Here is an 8,489-nt window from a genome sequence, read left to right on the forward strand (position 1 = left end):
ACCGAATGGGCAAACCAAACTAAGCAAAATTTCTCTCTGTACTGCTTTGGTATAGTTTTATCCATGAGATCTGTGAACAAATTTGATGATTTGTAGCCACGTCGAGCAATGTCAAACAACCCATCTATTTTTTCCTTGCGTTTTCTTGCTTTGAATCTTTTACGGGGTATTCCCTTGGTGATAGGTGGTTTTTCTGGATGATGGCATCCCAAGCACGTCACTATGGCAAACTCTTGCAAGCCAAAACAAACCAACATGCCACAGTAGTTGATCCCAATTTCATCCATCTTTACCCCTCCCCACCTCCTTCAAATCTTCATTATCCCCCACATACTTGATCGTGCGCTTGAGAAGACCATATAACATCCTCATATGGAAATGGGTAGAGAGGTCCTCAGGCAACTCAAGAAAGAGTCCAAAGAAGCTCTTCTTAAAAGACCATCTATATTTTCATTTGTTGTAATTTGCCTAAAATAAATAAATTTTCTCCCCATCTGACATTTAAATACAATTTCACCAGTTAGTTCTTCTTCTGCTTTTGGGTCATTTATCGGCATCGCAACTTGAAACTTGTCAATATTAAAAGTTTTGACACGATCATGTTGGGATGTCGATATTAATTCACACCCCATTGATGATCCATTATCATTATGTTGATGATCATCCCTTTTCTCTTTCTCACTCTCTAATTCCTCCTCTTTCTTACTTTTAGTTTCTTTATCACCATCTACAGACCCTTGTACACCTCCCTCAATGTTGTTTTCATATCTCTCCCTAGCTTCACTTTTTCCTGACTGAGATTGTTCAGGAAGCTCCTCCGAATCCCTCTGTATTGTAGCCTTTTTTTGTGGTCAGACGTTGATCCACTTTCACTTTCTTTTCTTTTGGGAGACATATTTTACCTACAGATAACAGAAAAAACAAAAATTACATTACAATTAATACATGCATAAATTTTAAAAAATACATTACAAACACCACCAATACCAACACACTAACAGCCACCACCACCACAAACACCACCAACTAATGCCACAAATATCATGAATACCGACACCATCGATAGCCACCACAAACAGCACCAACCAATGCCACCAAAAACACCACCAACCAATGCCACCAACATCCACCACCAGTGCCACCACAACGACGATGATGATGACCACCACCACCAACACCACAAACACCGTCCAATAATACCACAACAGTCAACAGAACATTGCAATAGAAACTAGGGTTTTCTCGAGTTCTTCCAATGATTTTACTATCAAAACTTAAAATTGTAGATCCATTCTCGAAGATAATACAACTAAAAGTTTTCTTTTTCACCATTAACTTAAAAGCCCTTATTTTTTAGAAGAAATAACAAATATAGAACTCTTTTCGAACTCTATTACCATGAAGACAGAGAAAATGACTGATACAAGCAAAAATGAAGTAAAAAATAACACCTATGTGGTCAGAAATGAGAAGAAAATTGATCAGCTGTGAAGGGTAGAGCAATTTGTTGAGTAGTTGTTATCTGTACTGTATAATTGAGTGAGAAAGCGAAAAGAGTGAGAACTCAAGATTTGAAATGATGAGATATTTTTCTCGTAAATGGATGATTTATATGGGTTGATTTGTATTTTGGAAAAGAATGACAAGTTTTGAAAATGTTAATTTGGTCAGAATTGATCTTAATTATTTTTTAAAATTATAAAAGATATGCATAATTTTTAACTCTCTCATCATGCAATTGCGAAAAGACTCAATTAAAGTTGTAGTTGAGCCTATGAACTTATCCCTGACCCTAGATTAATCAATTTAGGTATAGGAACTCAATTGAAGTTGTATAAAAATAAATGTTCAATCTCTTGTATCAAATTAGGCATCTGTTGTAAATTATCATACAATTTAAGTAATCTACTACAACAGATTACCTATATATTGTAAATTATCAAATAAATTATCACATGTCACAACAGATTACCCATCTGTTATAAATTATCAAATAGGTGTTGTCATCTGTTGTAGTTGACCCTATGAGAACTGACCTTGGTCCTAGATTAATCAATTAAGGTATTAGTCTAACATATGAAATCAATTGAAATTGTATAAAAATAAATGTTAAACCTGTTGTAACAGATTAACCATCTTTTGTAAGTTATCAAACAGATTAAGTAATTTGTTACAACCGATTACTCATCTACTTTAAATTATCAAACAAATTAAGTCATCTGTTGCGACATATTACCCATATATTGTAAATTATCAAATAGATTAAGTCATATGTTGTAATAGATTACCCATCTATTGTAAATTATCAAATAGGTGTTGCCTTCTATTGTAGTTGACCCTATGAGAACTCACCCCTGGTCCTTGATTAACCAATTAAGGTATTAGTCTAATATATGAGGTAGTAAGAATTGGTTCAGCTCAGAGTGATCAATCGATGACTTTGGTCGGGAGAATACAATACCGTCTCATTATGCAATTTTCAAAAGACTCAACTGAAGTTGTAGTTGACCCTATGAGAACTCACCCCTGGTCCTATATTAATCAATTAAGGTATTAGTCTAGTATATGAGGTAATAAGAATTAACTCAGATTAGAGTGATCGATCGATGACTTTGGTCGGGAAGATCGTAATACCGTCTCATCATTCAATTGCAAAAAAACTTAATTGAAGCTATAGTTACCCTATGATAAATCACCCCTGATCCTAGATTAATCAATTAAGGTATTAGTCTAACATGTGAAATCAATTGAAATTGTATAAAAATAAATGTTCAACTTATTGCAATATATTAACCATCTGTTATAAGTTATCAAATAGATTAAGTCATTTGTTGTAACAGATTACTCATCTATTGTAAATTATCAAACAGATTAAGTCATCTGTTGAAACAGATTACCCATCTGTTGTAAATTATCAAATAGATAAAGTCATATATCGTAACAAATTATACTTCTATTATAAATTATCAAATATGCGATGCCATCTATTGTAGTTAACCTTATGAGAACTCACCCCTGGTCCTAGATTAACCAATTAATGTATTAGTCTAATATATAAGGTAGTAAGAATTGGTTCAGTTCAGAGTGATCGATCGACGACTTTAGTCGGGTGCAACACAATGCCTTCTCATTATGTAATTGTTAAAAGACTCAATTAAAGTTGTAGTTAATCCTATAAGAACTCACCATTGGTCTTAGATTAATCAATTAAGGTATTAGTCTAATATATCAAATCAATTGAAATTGTATAAAAATAAATGTTCAACCTGTTGCAACAGATTAACCATCTATTGTAAGTTATCAAATAGATTAAGTTATATTGCAACAGATTACTCATCCATTATAAATAATCACGCAGATTAAGTCATTTATTATAAAAGATTACCCATATGTTGTATATTATCAAATGGATGTCATATGTCGTAGCAGATTACCCATCTGTTGTAAATTATCAAATAGGCGCTGCCATCTATTGTAGTTGACCCTATGAGAACTCACCCTTAGTCCTAGATTAATCAATTAAGGTATTAGTTGAACATATGAGGTAATAAGAATCGGTTCAGCTCAGAGTGATCGATCGACAACTCTGGTCGGGTGCATCGCAATACCTTCTCATCATGCAATTGCCAAAAGACTCAATTGAAGTTGTAGTTGACCCTATGAGAACTTATCCCTGGTCCTAGATTAATCAATTAAGGTACTAGTCTAAATCAGTTAAGGTACTAGTCTAACATATGAACTCAATTGAAAGTCTATAAAAACAAATATTTAACCTGTTGCAATAGATGTCTTTTCTGTTAGATTTAATCAAATAGATTAAGTCATCTATTGCAACATATTACGCATATGTGGTAAATTTTCAAACAGGTGCTGCATTTGTTGCGATAGATGACCATGTTTTGAAAATTTTCAAACAGAAATTGTTATCTGTTGCACTTAGATATTTTAGGACCCCTTTTTAAAGCAATTTAGGTATTTCCTGTCCTTTTTAAAGCAATTTAGGTATTTTCTGTCCGAGATAAAAAAGTTAAAATACTAAGGCAGTAAAAAATATTACTTGAATAACTCAAAAATCTCCTGAATGAGTAGTCTTATCTGGTCCTTTCAATGTCACTGTCTCCTCGTGCCCCTCAAAATTTATTAATGAATATTTAAAACTCATATCTAGAAGAATACTCTTTCCTTCAGCCCTAAAGTAAGACTCAACTCATCTATCACTTTTATTTATTCTCAATTCTTTTTCTTTTCTTTTTTCCTCTTTTTTCTCTCTTTTTTCAGACGAGGATCCTTTCAGAACTCAACCGATGAATATTTTTTCTTGACTTAACTGGATGTTCTGATCCCTTTGCTTTTTTCACATTGTAGGTCTGATTCATTATTGCTCTTTTTATCTCATCTTTCTCTTTGTATGTCATTTAAATTAGATATTTATATCTATTGCTATTAATGATTTACCCATTACCAGTTTCCTATTTATTGAGAAAATTAAAATAAAGGTGACTTTTAAGTCTTGAATGAACGAATCGTTATTTTTATATCTGTTGCAAAATACCTCATCGGTTGAATAGATGGGTAATCTGTTGTATCAGATTGGTCATCTGTTGATTCACTCAATTTTGTGTTACCTTTTTGTACAGACGGAACAACTGTTTGAAGAAATCAAACTAGTAGCAAGGCTGGTTTGATTTATTCCAACATATGACCCATCTGTTGCAACATCGATTGAGTAGATGGGTAATCTGTTGCATTAGATTGGTTATCTGTTGATTCGCTCAATTTTGTGTTACCTTTTTGTAATGTTCTTATTGTTCTTTTATTGTTTGGCATCAAATGTATTTTTTTGTTTGCAGATAAAAGGAAGTGAAACTGGATCCACTTTTGCCCGACCAGCTTTAAAGGCTAGAGTAAAGATGGGTTCGGAGAAATAAGCTGTTTGCAGATAGAACCACTTCATATGTGGGAGATATGCATTACTGATCAACCTATCATGAAAACACACATCCATTACAATGATTTTGTGAATATTTGTTCTTTACCTATTAGGCGTTAATCCTTCAAACAAGATATGTCATTTTATAGTTTAGATTGTTAGGTTCGAACGGGTAAGGTTGAGGGACCAAGTAGGTAGTGTCGATACCCTGTTATAATTTAATGACCGTTTATGCTCATGTTTTTGTATCAAGTTTGGGGAAAGGTTCAAGTTTTTGGTTGTAGTGTAAATATTCAACAGTGATTGGACCAGTTTTAATGGCTCAATGGACTTCTTAAAAGGCCTCTGAAGCCTCGCACTGCAACAAACAACGATAGAACCAATAGAAATTCCCCTGGTCTAAATTTATATGGATGGGTTGCTGGAGGAGACTATTATACAGTAGTAGGTGCTTGGGAAAATACTTGTGTGGGAAGAGGGAGGTTGAGAAGGCCATATATTATCTCAAACCTTGTTTAAAAAGAAACATAGGGTAGAAAGAAAAGTGTAGCAAAATGGGCCGATGAAATTGATGTAAAAAATGAAAAAACTAGATGAGCTGCGAATGTGAAAGTATATCCAAAAATGAAAATTCATCAGTCGTTGAAGAAAAATTAGAATGTTCAAGAGGACTGGAGCTGGTCACTTTGCTAGAGACTACAACTAGTGAGCGTGGCCTCAATGAAGACCTACAAAATTCAGGACCAGAACTCTAAAGAAGCAGCTTCACGAACACGGAAGATGGTAAGATTGTCGGTCAGAATTAAAACCTGAACCAACTATTCCTGAATTAAAAATACGGGATCAAGCCAAGGTGTAAATTTCCCAAGTTAAACTTGCATCCCAAACCTTCTGTTTATGGCTCTGGTCAGGTCAAAGGCTGTGGAAACAACAAGGCATGGGATTTCTGCCCAACTTCAGACCTTTTTGTTTCTACTGGCATTGACCTAATCATAGCCACAAACAGAAGGCATGTCATGCAAGTTAGACTCCAAAAATTGACGTCTTGGCTTCCCTTATTTTTAATTCAGATGTTGTTGGTTCAGGTTTCAATTTTGACCGACATTCATATTAATTTCCTGTGCTCGCAAAGCTTTTTCCTTAGAGTTAGGTCCTGGACTTTGTGAGAGTCTTCATTGAGGCCACGCTCTCTAGTTGTATTCTCGAGCAAAGTTTTCAGCTCTAGTCCTGATGACCATTCTTTTTTTCAATGACTGATAGATTTTTCTATTTGGATACACTTTCACATTTGAAGCTCATCCAGTTTTTTCATTTCTCATGTCAATTTCTGTAACGCCCTGGAAAATGAGTCCCGGAGCGTCACACGGTGCTTGAGAACCCTTTGAGCCATTTTCAGTCAGTTCAACACAAATCAACGGGGTTTTCATAAATAACCCTCAAATATCAATAGAGTAATCATCATCCAAGAATAAAAGAATTTCATAAATATAACAAAATACGACTTATTAGTCAACTCCCAACATCTATACTAGTCTGACAAGCCTCTAAGAAAATTAATAAAACCAGCGAGCCATTGAGACATGCCACAACTGACTCATACTTAGTTATCAAATGTAAACAATTCCGTGAAACCAGCATCAGACATCACGTCCTTGGAACATGAGGACTCACCATAACAGAGGATGTAGAAAGCATGCCTGAAGAATCATTGTCGAACCTGGAAATGAGCACCTGAACCTACATTCCAAGAAAATGCAGCCCACATCCGAAGATGTGGGTCAGTAACATGGACAGGAATCGAGTATATGGGGGTGTATGCATTTGTATAAATATCATCATCATAAATATTTATAAAAAATATGCAGGATGTATGAAAGACTCATATAGCCCGAAGAAAATCATCATAATCATGAGAGGATGAAATAAGTACAATAACACATGTGAGTCATCATATAATTTGTCAATCACTTTCAGTTCATCAAGAATATCAATTCTCATAATATAAATATCATTTAAATCTTTCGAAAGAATAACTTTCACAATTCCACTTTCAAATCACTTCACCATTCACCATAGACACAAGGAAACACACACACACTGGGAAATCCTATAACCGACATAAACCATGTGAGCTACATGGAGTCCAATGTACAACCTACGTTAGGGAGAGCCATCCTATCCTTGCCAATGGAGTAGGACTATCGATATCAAATCCACACAAACTAGTGATCACTATATAAATTAGCCTCAGGCTCACTCCTATGGGGGCACGTAGTTCTAGAGAAGTAAGGTCGCTTTATACCTCCCACTCAGTGCTAAAGATTTCTTCCAAAATTAGCTCAGATCATTTCAAAGACAATCTATAACAAAATAATTTTAGTAATATATAAATATACATCGGGAGCCATCATGCTTCCCATCTATCAAAATCAACCACGTTGTGGATTTCTTTCACACTCGAGTTCAAAATAATTCCATTATCACCAAAAGATCAAATCATTCAAAATATCTCAAATATTCAACTTCAACGTGCTTATAACACACACTTTCTCAAAAAAACACAATTTTCAATGGGGATTCACGACCCAAATATCAAAATCATGATAAATATCGTTCAAGATTCATGCTTTAAATCTTCACACATGTAAATTCATCTTTCAAAATCATAAATATCAAGATTTCATAATAATCATCATAAGATATGGGTTCATGCTTCAAATTCGTAAAAATTAAATAAAAATCATGCTTTTGTAAAGAAAATTACTTTTGGGCACAAGAACGAAAGAGAGTTCTTGTTGAAAAACCCCACATACCTTAAATGATGAACTTTAGATCGATACTCATTTTTGAGATGTTAATCATGCCTTTGAATGATGGTTCTTGGAGTTCTTGAACTAGGAACTTGGAATCTTAAATAAATTTGCAGAATTAATGGTGAACTTTGGAGGTTCTTGAAGTTGGATGTAGGAGCTTAGGATTTTCTTTTTGAAGGAATTTGATGAAATATAACATATAATGCTTCTAATAGGCTTTAATATAGGGTTTGGACGAATTTTGGGTGAGGGGGAATGACCAAAATTCCCCTACAAATCAAATAATTCTTGAATCTGTCCTTTGGTGGACTGTTTTGATAGTCTGAAGTAGATCAACCATAACTTTTTACTCCGATATCCAAATTGGATGAAACTAATTTCATTAGAGAGAGCACTCTCACATATTTCTGTTGATATATAGTATCTCACCCAGATCATTGTGTACGAGGAGTTATGATCGTTTGAAATTGACCCAAAAATTTACTTTTGATAGGCTGAAGTAGATCGACCATAACTTTTTGCTTCGATAGACAAATTGGATGAAATCAATTTCATTGGAAAGAACTCGTAGAGCTTTCCATTGATATATATTAGATCACCCAGATCATTATGTACAAGGAGTTATGATCGTTTAAAGTTGGAGCAAAAATACGTCAGGCCTCAGTACTTTTTCCTGCACGTTTTGCTGTTCACTACTATTCACAATTCGATCGGAATGTTCATAACTCATCGCTCGGGTGTCGGTT

Source organism: Capsicum annuum, chromosome 12 (genome assembly GCF_002878395.1).
Source record: "Capsicum annuum cultivar UCD-10X-F1 chromosome 12, UCD10Xv1.1, whole genome shotgun sequence".
NCBI lineage: Eukaryota > Viridiplantae > Streptophyta > Magnoliopsida > Solanales > Solanaceae > Capsicum > Capsicum annuum.